Below are 17,014 nucleotides of genomic sequence, written 5' to 3' on the forward strand. Positions count from 1 at the left end.
ACTGAAACTCCTTTCTTTTTTCAGTACTGTTAATTTAAGTCTGCTGAAAATCCTTCCAGCTTATTTGGGTAATTTTAACGCTTAGAGAAGCAGAATTTCCTGTCCTGATCATTGATCCACTTTGGAAAACAACTTGCCCTCCAAAGATGAATTCTTTGCACCAGTGGACTAGTTTAGCACAGTGAACAGACCTACAGTGACTTTTTTCTCGGCACCAAATGATGTGCTGGCCACTCTAGGGAACACAAAGGTGATTTAGCCATGACCTCCCAGGAGGGACCACAGTCTGTCAGGGGAGGCTGGGAAAGTCGGAATAAACACAGGGCCAAGTGGAAATACACTTACAGAAGCTCCGAGTAGAAGGCTGCTGCTCTTGGAAGGAGGCTTTCACTTTTTTTTAAATTTTAGCTTTTCAGGGTAGTACTGTATTCACACAGCACAAAATTTAAAAGGTACAACAGGGTATACACCAGAATGTTTCTCTTCCATCTTGCCCCTGGCCACCAGATCCTTTTCCCAGAGGCAGCCAGAGTTACAGGCTCTCGAGTGTCAGTTGAGGCCTGTTCTGTGCATAATACAGATGAATACACAGAGAGCTCCTTTCTTTTACATGAAAGTAGCGCACTTACTGTTTTCTCTGTGATAGATCATTGTCAATACGTAAGAGCTTTTTATTGTCTTTTACAACTGGAGAATATTCCACTATCAGGATGTACTTTTATTTAGCCAGCGCTCTATCGATGGATGTGTAAAGTGTTTTACATTTTGCTAATGCAGACACCGCTGAGGCGTGTTCTATATGTGTCAGTCCATGCATGGCCAAGGGCATGTGTCCATTCACTTACCTGAGGCAGGAGTGCTGGGCGGTGAGTATGTGCTTTTGTGATTTTGATGGCTCTTACAAGTTAAACCTCCGTAGAGGTTTTGTCCACTGAAGCTCCCAGCCAGTGTGGCGGTGCCTGTTTATCCCCACCCTTACCAACACTGTGGTATCTCACAGTTTGGACTTTGCCAATTTTTTTTTTTTTTTAATTTATTTATTTGGCCGTCTCAAGGCTTAGTTGCAGCACGGGGGATCTTTGTTGCATCGTATGGACCCTCTAGTTGTGGCACAGGGGCTCAGTAGCTGTGATTCGCGGGCTTAGTTGCTCCGAGTCCTGTGGGATCTAGCTTCTGGACCAGGGATCAAATCCGTGTCCCCTGCATTGCAAGGCTGATTTTTAACCGCTGAATCACCATGAAGTCCTGATCTTTGCCAGTTTGTTAGGTAAAAAAACTGTAGATTTTTTTTCCTCAAAACTTCTTAGTTCATCCTGTAGAAAAGTTAATTTAAGGTTTAAGGGCCATTTCCGTCTTCTGTGAAGTCAGTTTGTATCCTTGGCCTGTTTTTCTACTGGGCTTTGGTGTTTCTTAATTTTGTAAAAAAAATTATATAGGAAGAAACTTTGCACTTTGTCAGTGATAGGAATTGCAGTTATATTTTTATAGATTTTTAAATATTTTTTATCGATATTTAGGATGGTTTTGTCATGAAAAGAAATTGATTTTTAATTAACTTTTTAAGGCTTCTGGGTTCTGTGTCATATGTAGAAAGATTTTCCCTGGTAGAAGTGTATGAAAAATTGTCCTGTGGTTTCTTAAAGTACTTTTTATGTTTCATTTTTTACCTTTCAATCCTGTGTGTTCATTGTAAGGTCTGATGTTGAAGCTGAAACTCCAATACTTTGGCCACCTCATGCGAAGGGTTGACTCATTGGAAAAGACCCTAATGCTGGGAAGGATTGGGGGCAGGAGGAGAAGGGGACGACAGAGGATGAGATGGTTGGATGGCATCACCAACTCGATGGACATGGGTTTGGGTAGACTCTGGGAGTTGGTGATGGACAGAGAGGCCTGGCGTGCTGCAATTCATGGGGTCGCAAAGAGTCAGACACGACTGAGCGACTGAACTGAACTGAACTGAGTCTTTATCCATTTGGAATTTTTTTGTTGTGAAGTGTGGGTCCAACGTAATTTTTCCCAATTGGCTGCTCATTTGTTGAAATACCTCTTATTGAACAATTCATCTTTTCCCCACGTGTTTAAATATTCTTTATCATTTACTATGTATGATATACTTTGCCACATATGTATATTGGGTCTATTTCCGGACTTTCAATTATAGATATTAATCCTTGTTTTAATGTGTTGGTATCATATTGTTTTAGTTACCCTAGTTTTATAGCATATTTCAGTGTTTGGTAAAGTAAATTCTAATTCATTATCTTTATTTTTCAGAACTTTCCTTGCTGCTTTTTGTTTTTCTATATAAACTTCAAGACAAGTTTGTTCGTTAAAAGTCCCGTTTGTTTTTATTGGGACTAAGTTACAGTTTTGGGTCAGTGTAACAAGAGTGCCATCTTGATGGTGCGTCTTCCCACTGAGACGACGCCTTTCTCTTTGAGTCTGGGTTCAGTTTGAATGGATTTCTTAATACCCTTGGATTTCATGCCAAGTGTATTCTTAGGTCTTTCTTGTTTGTTTTTAATGCTGAAGCATTTTCCCTTCTACCTATGTGATGATGATGTGTGTGGAAGTATTGATTTGTTTATCTAACCTGATTTTTAATTAATTATGATAGGTCTTCAGTTGCTTCTCTTGGATTTTTTAGCTATATAGTATTATCCACAAATAAATTTTTCCTCTGGTTGTGTTTTCCTTCTATTGTCTTTTTGTGATAGGTGGTACCTCCGCAATAGTAGTAAATACTGGTGGTGAGGTACATAGCTTTGTTTGGCCTCTGACCTTAGTGGGACGTCTTTTAATGTGTTCCCATTGGGCTTGACTTGAGGTTTGAGGTTGAGAGGATGTAGATATGTAATTGAAACCTGTATCTTACTGTATATTTTTAAATGTAAATATGGATATAAATATTCAAGCATTTGTCAGTTTAATTAAAGTGTAATTAACAAAATTGTGTTTATTTAAAGTATACAACATGATGATTTGACATATGTATACTTTGTGAAATAATTACCACAATCAGGTTAATCAACACATCCATCACCTCAGTTACCTTTTTTTCTTTTTTTTGTAGTCAGAGTACTTGTAGGCTATTCTTTCAGCAGTATTCAAGTACTCACAGTCTTGTTTACTGTGGTCACTGTGCTGTATGTTAAATTCCCCAGAGCTTATTCATCTTATCAGTGAAGCCTTCTGCCCTTTGACCAGCATCTCTCCGTCTCTTCCAGGCCCTGGTGTCCACCATTCTACTCTCTGTTTCTATGAGTTTGACACTTTTTTTTTTAAGATTCCACTTATGAGGGAGATCATACAGTATTTGTCTTTCTGGCTGATTTCACTTACCATCGTGTTCTCTAGATTCTTCCATGTTACTGCACATTTCAGAATTTCCTTCTTTCTCGTGACTGATTAATATTTTAATACACACAACCCTACCTTATCTGTTTATCTGCTGATGGACAGGTAGGTTGTTTACATATCTTGGCTGTTGTGGATACTCCTGAACTGAGCCTAGGCATGCAGATAATCTCTTCAAGAAATGTTATCTTTGGATGTATGCCCATAAGTGGAATTGCTGGATTGTATGGTAGTTTGGTTTGTTTTTTTAAATTAAAAGACCCTAATGCTGGGAAGGATTGGGGGCAGGAGGAGAAGGGGACGACAGAGGATGCGATGGCTGGATGGCATCACCGACTCGATGGACATGGGTTTGGGTGGACTCCGGGAGTTGGTGATGGACAGGGAGGCCTGGCGTGCTGCGATTCATGGGGTTGCAAAGAGTCCAATATGACTGAGCGACTGAAGTGAACTGATTGGAGTACAGTTGCTTTACAGTCTTACGTTAGTTTCAGGTCCACAGCAAAGTGGATCAGTTATACATATATCCACTGTTTTTTAGGTTCTTTTCCCATATTTAGGCTGTTACAGAGCATTGAGTAGAGTTCCTGTGCACTACAGTAGACCCTCATTAGTTGTTTGTTTATGTATAGTGGTGTGTATATGGCAGTGCCAATCCTCCCATTTATCCCCCCACTCTCACCCTCTGGCAACCATAAGTTTGTTTTCTACATCTATAGCTCTCTGTTTTGTAGATAAGTTCATTTGTACCCCTTTATTAGATTCCACATTTAAGCAATGTTGTATGATACTTGTCATTTTCTGTCTGACTTCACTCATTAGAACAATCTATAGGTCCATCCCTGTTGCTGCAAATGGCATTATTTCATTATCTTTTATGGCTGAGTATTATTCCATTGTATATATATACTACATCTTCTCTATCCATTCATCTGTCGATGAACGTTTTTAGGTTGCTTCCATGTCCTGACTATTGTAAATAGTGCTGCAGTGAACACTGGGGTGCGTGTATCTTTTCAAGTGGCTTTTTCTTTGTATATATGCCTAGAGTGGGACTGCTGGATCACATGATAGGTCTGCTTTTATTTTTTTAAAGACCCTCCAACTGTTTTCCATAGTGGCTGTGCCACTTTACATTCCCACCGACAGTGTAGGAAAGTTCCCTTTTCTGTGCACCTGCTCCAGCATTTATTCTTTGTAGATATTTTGATTATGGCCATTCTGACCCATGTGAGGTGATACCTCATTATAGTTTTGAATTGCATTTCTCTAATAATTAGTGATGCTGAGCATCTTTTCCTGTGCTTTTTAGCCATTTGTATGTCATCTTTGGAGAAATGTCTATTTAGATCTTCTGCCCACTTAAAAAAAGTTATTTATTTTTGGCTGTGCTTGTTGTTGGTTGCAGTGCAGGCTTTTCTCTAGTTGTGGCTGGTCGGGGCTACTCTTTAGTTGCGGTGCATGGGCTTCTCTTTGCGGTGGCTTCTCTTGTTGCAGAGAATGGATTCTAGGGTGTGCAGGCTTCAGTAGTTGCAACTTGTGGGCTCAGTAGCTGTGTCTCCTGGGCTCTAGAGCACGGGCCCAGCCGCTCTGAGGCGTGTGGGATTCTCCTGCACTGGCAGGTGGATTCTTCACCACTGAACCACCAGGGAAGCCCGGTCTTCTGCCCACTTTTTGACTGGGTTGTTTTTTGATATTGAACTTCATGAGCTGTTAATATATTTTAGAGGTTGATCCCTTCTTGGTTCCTTCACTTGCAAATATTTCTCCCATTCTGAGGGTTGTCCTTTTGTTTATGGTTTCCTTTGCTCTGCAAAAGCCTTTAGTTTAGCTAGGTTCCATTTGTTTGTATTTGTTTTTATTTATTTTCCTTACCCTAGGAGGTGGATCGAAAAAGATCTTGCTGCAGTTTATGTCAAACAGTGTTCTGCCTATGTTTTCCTCTAAGAGTCTTATAATATCCAGCCTTACATACAGGTCTTTAATCCATTCTGAGTTTATTTTTTGTGTGTAGTGTTAGGGAGTGTTCCAGTTTCATTCATTTACATGTAGCTGTCCAGTTTTCCCAGCACTCCTTACTGAAGAAATAGTAGTTTGGTTTTTAAATTTGGGGGAATTTCCATAGTGTTTTCCATAATGGCTGTACCAATTTGCAGTTCCACCAGCAGTGTACAAGAATCCCCTTTTCTCCACATCCTTGCCAGCGTATATTGTCTTCCTTATTGAAACCATCCTATTAGTGTGAGATGATGTCTTATTGTGGTTTTGATTTGTATATCTCTGATTAATGATGTTGAGCGTCTTTTCATGTACCATTTGTGTGTCTTCTTTGGAAAAATGTCTATTCTGGTCCTTTACCCATTTCTTTTTTTTTTTTTTTTTTTTAGAGTTGCAAGTTAATTTTTATTTCGGGCAAAATGAGGACTGCAGCCCAGGAGACAGCACCTCAAATAGCTCTAAGAAACTGCTCCCAAGAGACAGGGGGGAAATGTCAGTATATATCTGATTTTGGTGAAGGGGGAGTACATGCAATCAAGCACATAGTTTGCAAAAGGTTTCTACTAGTCTCATGAAGCTTCTGCTAGTCAGGAGAAACAGTCATCATCATGAAGGATTTAGTGCTTTTCTAGATATGGGGCAGGGAGATGGTGAAGGACAGGGAAGCCTGGCATGCTGCAGTTCATGGGGCTGCAAAGAGTCAGACACGACTTAGTGACTGAATAACAACAGATATGGGGAGATACAATAATTGGATCATAAAATCAGCTCCTGAAAATATGTAATTATCTGAAGACCTGTCCTGCCAGTTTTTCCCAGAGCACAGAGTGCCTCATTTCTGCTCTCCACCCTGAACTCCTTTCATGGGGTGTTGAAAATCAGCAGCTGCAGGAGCACATGATTTAATCCTTGTAAAGATGGATGGCAGGTGCCAATTTGTAGTTGACATTACAAATGATTTGAAGGGCTGAAGAGTGAAAAGGGGAATGAGAGGTAACTCAGAGATTATAATTGCAGGAGGCAAGTGCGAGGGGAGCAGAGAGGGAAGGTGGCCACGTCAGGAGGCATTGCTGCGGACACTGCTCCAGGGAGACCCCTGAGGCCCTTGGAGTCCTGGGCTGCAGCAGCAGCCAAACGACCACTGGAAGCAGAGGTTAAAGAGCAACCACTCTTTCCTTGCACCACCTTCCAATGTCCGGCCAGATTCTGCCACTGGAAAGGTAACAAAACACTAGCAGCCAGCGAGGAGCCTGGGAGATGACGCAGAATAGAGTCAAGGAAGGGAGCACAGAAGTTTTCCTCTCCAAATACACAGCATCCTGTTCATACACGTGAGCACAGACCTGGAACACACACACTTGATGTGCACTTCACTCTTGATGTATGCTTTCTTTAAACATTCCTATTCTTTTTTTTTTTTTTTAGTTTATTTTCTATTTTTTAACTTGACAATATTGTATTTGTTTTGCTATACATTGACATGAATCCACCATGGGTGTACATGTTTTCCCCTTCCAGAACCCCCCTCCTACCTCCCTCCCCATCCCATCCCTCTGGGTCATCCCAGTGCACCAGCCCCGAGCACCCTGTATCATGCATTGAACCTGGACTGGAGATTCGTTTCACATATGATAATTTACATGCTTCCATGCCATTCTCCCATATCATCCTGCCCTCGCCCTCTCCCATAGAGTCCATAATACTGTTCTATTTAATCTGTGTCTCTTTTGATGTCTTGCATACAGGGTTATCTTTACCGATTGACTAAATACCATATATATGTGTTAGTATACTGTATTGGTGTTTTTCTTTCTAGCTTACTTCACTCTGTATAATAGGCTCCAGTTTCATCCACCTCATTAGAACTGGTTCGAATGTATTCTTTTTAATGGCTGAGTAATATTGCATTGTGTATATGTACCACAGCTTCTTTATCCATGCGTCTGCTGATGGGCGTCTAGGCTGCTTCCATGTCCTGGCTATTATAAACAGTGCTGTGATGGACATCGGGGTACACGTTTCTCTTTCAAGTCTGGTTTCCTCAGTGTGTATGCCCAGCAGTGGGATTGCTGGGTCATGTGGCAGTTCTATATCCAGTTTTTTGAGGAATCTCCACACTGTTCTCCATAGTGGTTGTACTAGTTTGCATTCCCACCAATAGTGTAAGAGGGTTCCTTTTTCTCCACACCTTCTCCAGCATTTATTACTTGTAGTCTTTTGGATAGCAGCCATTCTGACGGGCGTGAAATGGTACCTCATTGTGGTTTTGATTTGCATTTCTCTGATAATGAGTGATGTTGAGCATCTTTTCATTTGTTTGTTAGCTATCTGTATGTCTTCTTTGGAGAAGTGTCTGTTTAGTTCTTTGGCCCACTTTTTGATTGGGTCATTTATTTTTCTGGAATTCAGCTGCAGGAGTTGCTTGTATATTTTTGAGATTAATTGTTTGTCCGTTGCTTCATTTGCTATTATTTTCTCCCATTCCAAGGGCTGTCTTTTCACCTTGCTTATAGTTTCCTTTGTTGTGCAAAAGCTTTTAAGTTTAATTAGGTCCCATTTGTTTATTTTTGCTTTTATTTCCAATATTCTGGGAGGTGCCTTTACCCATTTCTTAATCAAGTTATTTTGTTTTTTGTTTTGCTTATTGAGTGGTATATGTTTGGATATTAATCCCTTATCAAATATATGGTTTGCAAATGTTTTCTCCCAGTCCATACATTGTCTGTTCATTTTATTGATTGTTTCCTTTGCTGTGTAGAGCCTTTTACTTTAGTGTAGTATTGTTTTGGCCAAAAAGAAGTTTGTTCTGTTTTTTTCATGATACAGAAAAATGCAAATGAACTTTGCTGCTGCTGCTAAGTCGCTTCAGTCGTGTGCGACCCCATAGACAGCAGCCCACCAGGCTCCCCCGTCCCTGGGATTCTCCAGGCGAGAACACTGAAGCGGGTTGCCATTTCCTTCTCCAGTGCATGAAAGGGAAAAGTGAAAGTGAAGTCGCTCAGTCGTCCGACTCTTAGCGACCCCATGGACTGCAGCCTACCAGGCTCCTCCGTCCATGGGATTTTCCAGGCAAGAGTACTGGAGTGGGGTGCCATTGCCTTCTCCGAAATGAACTTTATGCCAACCTAATACTTCTTTTCTTTACTTTTTTTTTTTTTGGCCTGTGCATTGCCAGGACCAGTGTCAAGCAGCATATTCTCTATGTAACCTTCTAGGATTTTTATGATTGTGGATTTTACACTCAAGTCTTTGATCTATTTAAGTTAACTTTTGTAAGTGGTGCAAGGGATCACCACTTACATAGGGATCCAGTTTTGTTCTTTTGTATGTGGATATCCTGTTTTCCAAACACCATTTATTGAAGAGACTGTCCATTCTCTATTGTATATTCTTGGTTCCTTGTCAAAGATTAGTTGACTTTACATGTATGGTTTATATTAGGACTTAACGTCTGTGTTCCACTGGTCTATGTTTCTGTTTTTTTATGCTAGTACCATACTGTTGGATTATTATAGCATATGATGCCTATAACTTTACTGTTTTTTCTCAGGATTGCTTTAGCTCTTTGGGATCTTTTATGTTTCCACACAAATTATAGGATTATTTTCTTGTTTCTGTGAAAAACACCAATGGAATTTTTATGGAGGTTGCATTGAATATAGATTGCTTGGGTAGTATGGACATTTTAACAATATTCTTCCAGTTCATGAACTTGGAATATTTTTCTATTTATTTCTATCTTCCTCAAGTCCTTTCATCAAAGTCTTATGGTTTTCAGTGTACAGGTCTTTTATCTCCTTGGTTAAATTTGTTCCTAAGTCTTTTATTCTTTTTGCTGATATTCTAAATGAGATTGTTTTTTTATTTCTTTTTCTGACAATTTGTTGTTAATATTTATTGGGTTGGCCAGAAAGTTCCTTTGTATTTTTCTGTAAGGCATTATGGAAAAACTCAAAACCTTTTGGCCAACCTAATAGAAATGCAGGTGACTGTCATATATTGATATTATATCCTGCAACTATACTGAATTTATCAGTGTGAATAGTTTTTTTTTGGTGGGGTTTAGAACATATGATCATGTCATCTGAAAGCAGAGACAGTTTTATTTCTTCCTTTCCAATTTGGGTATTAAAAATTTATTTTCCTGCCTAATTGATTTGACTAGGATTTCCAGTCTCATGTTAAGTAGAAGCAGCAATAGTGGGCACCCATGGCAATTCCCAGGGCTTCCCTGATAGCTCGGTAAAGAATCTGCCTGCAATGCAGGAGACCCCGGTTCGATTCCTGGGTTGGGAAGATCTGCTGGAGAAGGGATAGGCTACCTACTTCTGTATTCTTGGTTTTCCCTTGTAGCTCAGCTCATAAAGAATCCGCCTGCAATGAGGGAGACCTGGGTTTGATCCCTGGGTTGGGAAGATCCCCTGGAGAAGGGAAAGGCTACCCTTTCCAGTATTCTGGCCTGGAGAATTCCAAGGACTGTATAGTCCATGGGGTGGCAAAGAGTCAGACACGACTGCACAACTTTCACTTTCATGGGAATTCCCTGGTGGTCCAGTGGTTAGGACTCCATGCTCTTAATGCTGAGGGCTTGAGTTTGATCCCTGGTCAGAGAACTGAAATCCCACAAGTCACATGGCACGGCCAAAAAAAAGAAAGTAGTGGACACCCTTGTTTTGCTACGGCTCTTAGAGGAAAAACTTTTAGCTTTTCACCATTGATTATGATGTTAACTGTGGGCTTGTCATGTATGGCCTTTACTATGTTGAGGTACATTCCTTTGTTCCTGATTTGTTGAGAGTTTTTTCTTATCATGAAAGGATACTGAGTTTTGTTACGCTTTTTCTGTATTTGTTGATGATCATAGGATTTTTATTCTGTGACTGTGGCATATTACCTTTATTGATTTGCAAGTTGAGCCATCTTTACATTCCAGAGTAAATCCTCTTGGTCATAGTGTGTGATCTTTTTTTAATCAATTAATTAACTTATGACTGTGCTGGGTCTTTTTGCTGTGCTCAGTCTTTCTCTAGTTGCAGCGAGTAGGGGCTACTGTTTGTTGGAGTGTGCAGGGTTCTCATTGCAGTGGCTTTTCTTGTTACGGAGCACAGGCTGTAGGTGTTCAGTAGTTGCAGCACTTGGGCTCAGTAGTTGTGGTGCATGGGCTTAGTTGCTCCGTGACATGTGGGATCTTCCCAGAGATCAAACCCATGTCCCCAGCATTGGCAAGTGGATTCTTAACCACTGGACCACCATGGAAGTTCTCTACCAGGGAAGTGTGTGATCTTTCCAATGTGCTGTTGAATTTACTTTACTGAGATTTTGTTGAGTTTTGACTCACTTTTTGTCGGGGATATTGTCCTATAATTTTCTTTTCTTGCAGTGTCCCTTGTTTGGCTTTGGTATCCGGGTAATGCTGGCCTCTTAAAATGAGTATGGAAAAGTTCCTTCTTCTTCAGTTTTTTTGGGAGAATTTGAGATAGATTGACATTAACTCCTCTTTAAATGTTTGGTAGAATTCACCAGTAAAGCCATCTAGTCCTGGGCTTTTGTTTGTTGGGAGGTTTTTGATCTCTGATTCAGTCTCCTCTGGCTTCCCTGGTGGCTTAGATGGTACAGAATCCACCTGCAATGCAGGAGACCTGGTTTTGAGAAGATCCCCTGGAGAAGGGAATGGCTGCCCACTCCAGTATTCTTTTTTTTCCTCCCCAAAATGTCATAAATTTTTTAGGCAAAAATTCGTAAGTTTTTAAATATATATAAAATGCATATTATTTATGTATATAAAAGCTTTTCTACTGTTCTTGATAAAGGCTTGAGAAAGAACATCAAAAACAAAAAAAGCAATGGAGAAATTGTAAAATATAAACTAAATGAAATGGGAGCACTGAGTATGAAATAGAAGAGGTTAAACAAACTAGATAAAAGTAAAAGATCATCATATCGTCCAGTTGTTTTTAAACATGACTGCTCGTTAGAAAGATATCTGGAGCTTTGGAGAGGGAAAAAAAATGCCTGAGCATTTGTATTTTTTTTTTTAAATTCCAAGATAATTCTGATATGCATCTGGGTTTTAAAAAGTGATTACAACTTTTTCTATTAAATGGTAGTTTTAGTGATATAGAATTCTATTATTTTTCTTTTGACCAATCACGATACAGTGGTATTAAGTGAGTAACAGTTACATAATCACAATAGTAAAAGATGTTTATCAGTTTTCACAGTCAATAGCCAGACAAAAAATAAAAGGTAATTGCAGCTGCAGGCCATAATAGGAACATGATTAACCTAACAATATAAAATAATTACCTACAACTTGTGGGAGGTGGTCAAGCAGAATGATGTGGTAAGTGGAAGTGCATACATGCACATTTTTTCATCTGCCCAGCCAGTCTGTGTCTTTTGGTTGGTGCGTTTAATCCACTTACATTTAAGGTAATTATCCATTTGTATGGTCCTATTACTATTTTCTTAATTATTTTGGGTTTATTTTCTGTAGGTCTTTTCCTTCTCTTCTGTTTTCTGTCTAGAGATGTTCCTTTAGTATATGTTGTAAAGCTGGTTTGGTGGTGCTGAATTCTCTTAGCTTTTGCTTGTCTTAAAAGCTTCTGATTTCTCCATCAAATCTGAATGTGAGTCTTGCTGGGTAGAGTATTCTTGGTTGCAGGTTCTTCCCTTTTATCACTTTAAATAAATTTTGCCATTTCCTTCTGGCTTGTACAGTTTCTGTTGAGAAATCAACTGGTAGGTTGTTGTCGTTTTTCCCTCGTGGCTTTTAATATTTTATCTTTGTCTTTAATTTTTGTCAGTTTAATTACTATGTGTTTTGGTGTATTCCTCCTTGGATTTATCCTGCATGGGACTCTCTCTACTTCCTGGACTTGGCTAACTATTTCCTTTCCCATGTTAGGGAAGTTTTCAGCTATTATCTCTTCAGATACTGTCTCAGGTCCTTTCTCTCTCTCCTCCTTCTGGGACCCCTATAATGCAGATGTTGGTGTGTTTAATTTGTCTCAGAGGTCTTTTAGGCCGTTTCCTTTCTTTTTTCCATTATCTTTTTTATTCTGTTCTTTGGCAGTGATTTCCACCATTCTGTCCCCCAGGTCATTTATCCATTCTTCTGCCTCAGTTATTCTGCTGTTGATTTCTCCTAGTGTATTATTCATCTCTGTTTGGTTGCTAGGTCTTTGGTAAACATTTCTTACATCTTCTCCATTGTTTTCCTGAGATCCTGGATCATCTTCACTATCATTATTCTGAATTCTTTTTCTGGAAGGTTGCTTATCTCCGCTTCATTTAGTTGTTTTTCTGTGGCTTTATGTTGTCCCTTCCTCTGGGACATAACTGTCTGCTTTTTCACCCTGATTCACTTTCTGTAATGTGGTTTTTGTTCTAGCTACTGTGGGATTGTGGCTCTTCTTGCTTCTTCTGTCTGCCTTCTGATGGAGGAGGCTAAAGGGCTTGAGTAACCTTCCAGATGGGAAGGACTGGCTGTGGGGAAAAACTAGGTTTTGCTCTGGTGGGCAAGGCTTTGCTCAGTAAAGCTTGAATCCAATTACCTGCTGATGGGTGGGATTGCACTCTCTTGCTATTAGTTGTTTGGCCTGAGGTGACCCAACTCTGGGATCTGCAGGCTCTATGGTCGGGTTAATGGTGACCTCCAAGAGGAGTTACTCCGAGGGAACTCTTCCAGGACTGCTGCTGCCAGTGCCCCCGTCCCTGTGGTGAGCCCCTGCTGGCCATGCCTCCACAGGAGACCCTCCAACACTAGCAGGTAGTTTTGATTCAGTCACCTGTAGGGTCACGGCTCCTTTCCTATGGGTCTTGGTATGTGCGTGATTTTGTTTGTGCCCTTCAAGACTGGAGTCTGTTTCCCCCAGTCCTGTGAAGTCCTGTAACCGAATCCTGCTGGCCTTCAAGATCAGATTCCCTGGGGACTCCCAGTTCCCTTTGTTGGATCTGCAGGCTGGGAAGCCTGATGGTGGGGTTCAGGACCTTTATAACAGTGGAGAGCTTCTTTGATATTATTGTTCTCCAGTTTGTGGTTTGCCCACCTGGCAGTTATGGGATTTGATTTTATCGTGATTGCAACCCTCCTACCGTCTCACTGTGGCTTCTTCTTTGTCTTTGGATGTTGGGTATCAGGATGGTGGGTCCTGCCATCTTCCAGTCGATAGCTGTTCAACAGCTAGTTGAGATTTTGGTGCTCTGGCAGAAGATGAGTGCATGTCCTTCTATTCTGCCATCTTGAACTGGAAGCTGGAACTACCCAACTGCAGTATTTGTGCCTGGAGAATTCTGTAGACAGAGGAGCCTGATGGACTACAGTCCACGGGGTCACAAAGAGTTGGACACAACTGAGTGACTAAAACTTTTTGTCTTCTCACTAGTAATCAACCTGTTCAGCTTTTCTGTTCTTGATTAAGTCTTATTGGTCGTATGTTTCTAAGATTCTATTCATTTCTTTTTGGTTGTCAATTTTGTTGGCATCTAATTTTTCGTAGAAGTCTCTTATGATCCTCTATATTTCTGTGATATCATCTTCATTCATTTCTTTTTAAGTCCTCTCTTTTGGTGAGTCTAGCTAAAGGTGTGTCAGTTTTGTCTTTTCACAAAACCAGCTTTTAGTTTCATTCATCTTTTCTCTTGTCTTTTTAGACTATTTCCACTCTGATCTTTGTTATTTTCTTCCTTCTAAGTGGAAGGCTTAGTTTATTCTTCTTTTTCTGGTTCTTGAGGTGTAAAGTTAGGTTGTCTATTTGAGATAGTTCTTTTTTTCTAAGCATAGACCTTTACTATTATAAACATTCCTCTTAAAACTAATTTTGCTGCATTCCATAAGTTTTGGTATGTTGTGTTTCCATTTTTGTATCATGATTTTTAAAATTTAAAAAAATTTTTAAATTCTCTTTTGATTTCTTCTCTGATCTACTGGTTCTTCAAGAGTTTGTTGCTTAATTTCCAGTTCAGTTCAGTCACTCAGTCGTGTCCAACTCTTTGCGACCCCATGAACCACAGCACGCCAGGCCTCCCTGTCCATCACCAACTCCCGGAGTCCACCCAAACCCATGTCCATTGAGTCGGTGATGCCATCCAGCCATCTCATCCTCTGTCGTCCCCTTCTTCTCCTGCCCCCAATCCTTCCCAGCATCAGGGTCTTTTCCAGTGAGTCAGCTCTTCTCATCAGGTGGCCAAAGTATTGGAGTTTCAGCTTCAACATCAGTCCTTCCAATGAACACCCAGGACTAATCTCATTTAGGATGGACTGGTTGGATCTCCTTGCAGTCCAAGGGACTCTCAAGAGTCTTCTCCAACACCACAGTTCAAAAGCATCAATTCTTTGGCGCTCAGCTTTCTTCACCGTCCAACTCACATCCATACATGACCACTGGAAAAACCATAGCCTTGACTAGGCGGACCTTTGTTGGCTAAGTAATGTCTCTGCTTTTTAATATGCTGTCTAGGTTGGTCATAACTTTCCTTCCAAGGAGTAAGCGCCTTTTAATTTCATGGCTGCAATCACCATCAGCAGTGGTTTTGGAGCCCAGAAAAATAAAGTCTGACACTGTTTCCACTGTTTCCCCATCTATTTCCCATGAAGTGATGGAACCAGATGCCATGATCTTAGTTTTCTGAACGTTGAGCTTTAAGCCAACTTTTTCACTCTCCTCTTTCACCTTCATCAAGAGGCTCTTTAGTTCTTCTTCACTTTCCTCCAGCCCAGTTTCCTCATGATGTACTCTGCATATAAGTTAAATAAGCAGGGTGACAATATACAGCCTTGACGTACTCCTTTTCCTATTTGGAACCAGTCTGTTGTTCCATGTCCAGTTCTAACTGTTGCTTCCTGACCTGCATACAGGTTTCTCAAGAGGCAGGTTAGGTTGTCTGGTATTCCCATCACTTGAAGAATTTTCCACAGTTTGTTGTGATCCACACAGTCAAAGGCTCTGGCATAGTCAATAAAGCAGAAATAGCTGTTTTTCTGGTACTCTCTTGCTTTTTTGATGATCCAGCGGATGTTGGCAATTTGATGTCTGGTTCCTCTGCCTTTTCTAAAACCAGCTTGAACATCTGGAAGTTCACGGTTCACGTATTGCTGAAGCCTGGCTTGGAGCATTTTAAGCATTACTTTACTAGCGTGTGAGATGAGTGCAGTTGTGCGGTAGTTTGAGCATTCTTTGGCATTGCCTTTCTTTGGGATTGGAATGAAAACTGACCTTTTCCAGTCCTGTGGCCACTGCTGAGTTTTCCATATTTGCTGGCATATTGAGTGCAGCCCTTTCACAGTGTCATCTTTCAGGATTTGAAATAGCTCAACTGGAATTCCATCACTTCCACTAGCTTTGTTCATAGTGAGGCTTCCTAAAGCCCACTTGACTTCCCATTCCAGGATGTCTGGCTCTAGGTGAGTGATCACACCATTGTGATTATCTAGGTCGTGAAGATCTTTTTTGTACAATTCTTCTGTGTATTTTTACCACCTCTTCTTAATATCTTCTGCTTCTGTTAGGTCCCTACCATTTCTGTCCTTTATTGAGCCCATCTTTGCATGAAATGTTCCCTTGGTGTCTCTGATTTTCTTGAGGAGATCTCTAGCCTTTCCCATTCTATTGTTTTCCTCTATTTCTCTCCACTCCTTCTGAGGAGGCCTTACAAATAGCTGTGAAAAGACGGGAAGTGAAAAGCAAAGGAGGAAAGGAAAGATAAACCCATTTGAATGCAGAGTTCCAAAGAATAGCAAGGAGAGATAAGAAAGCCTTCCTCAGTGATCAATGCAAAGAAATAGCTTATTTCCACATTTGTGAATTTTCCATTTTTCTTCCTGTTACTGATTCCTAGTTTCATATTATTGTGGTCAGAAAAGATACTTCATTTTTTAAATATTGATTTCTGTTTTTGGCTGTGTCAGGTCTTAGTTGCTTTATGTAGGATCTTCAGTTGCAGCACCCAGACTCTACCTAGTGGTGGTGCAGGTTCAGTAGTTGCAGCACATGGGCTTAGTTGCTCCTTGGCATGTGGGATCTTAGTTCCCTGACCAGGGATCAAACCTGCATCCCCTGTATTGCAAGGTGAATTCTTAATTACTGGACCACCAGGGAAGTCCCTCCTTCATTCTTAATAAATTTTCTAAGACTTGTTTCCTTACCTAACTTGGGATCTATCCTGAAGAATGTTCCATGTGCGCTTGAGAAGAATGTGTGTTCTCGTGCTGTTTGGATGAAATATTTTGTGCCATGTATGTCTGATGGGTCCATTTGTTCTGGAGATTTGTTCAAATTCAAATGCTCCCTTATTGATTTTCTGTTTGAACAATCTCTGTTTTGTTGAAAGTGGGGGGGGGGGGTATAGAGGTCGCCTACTATTACTGTATTGTCTTTTTCTCCCTTCAGATCTGTTAGTATTTGTTTAGCATATTTAGGTGCTCTGATAAATGGTGCATGTGTATTTACAAATGTTACATCCTCTTGATGAATTGACTTTGTTTTCATTATATAATGACCTTTTTTGTCTCTTGTCCAGCTTTAAAAAGTACTTTTAAAGTATTTGTTTTCATTTATTTTTGGCTGTGCTGGGTCTTCCTTGCTGCACATGCTTTTCTCTAGTTGTGGTGAGCGGGCGCTGTTCTCTTGTTGTGGTGCATGGTCTTCTCGCTGCG

The 17,014-nt window shown here is 40.5% G+C and overlaps 1 protein-coding gene across 17 annotated transcripts in view; it reads left to right on the forward strand.

Moving 5' to 3' along the window:
• The window catches only part of SCAP (SREBF chaperone), a 100,369-nt gene that overhangs the window by 17,529 nt on the left and 65,826 nt on the right, over positions 1 to 17,014 (forward strand). For 4 of the 17 annotated variants that reach the window (XM_081525860.1, XM_081525852.1, XM_081525854.1 and 1 more), the window contains exon 2: positions 6,376 to 6,578. The exons of 12 other annotated variants lie outside the window; for them this stretch is intronic. The gene's annotated coding sequence lies outside the window, so the exon portion shown is untranslated. Of the gene's footprint in view, positions 1 to 5,745; positions 5,851 to 6,375; positions 6,579 to 17,014 lie in introns of those variants that run through there. One more of the 17 variants, XM_081525856.1, reaches the window with a different exon arrangement.

Source organism: Giraffa tippelskirchi, chromosome 9 (genome assembly GCF_054371585.1).
Source record: "Giraffa tippelskirchi isolate mGirTip1 chromosome 9, T2T-mGirTip1v1.2.pri, whole genome shotgun sequence".
Classification (NCBI taxonomy): domain Eukaryota; kingdom Metazoa; phylum Chordata; class Mammalia; order Artiodactyla; family Giraffidae; genus Giraffa; species Giraffa tippelskirchi.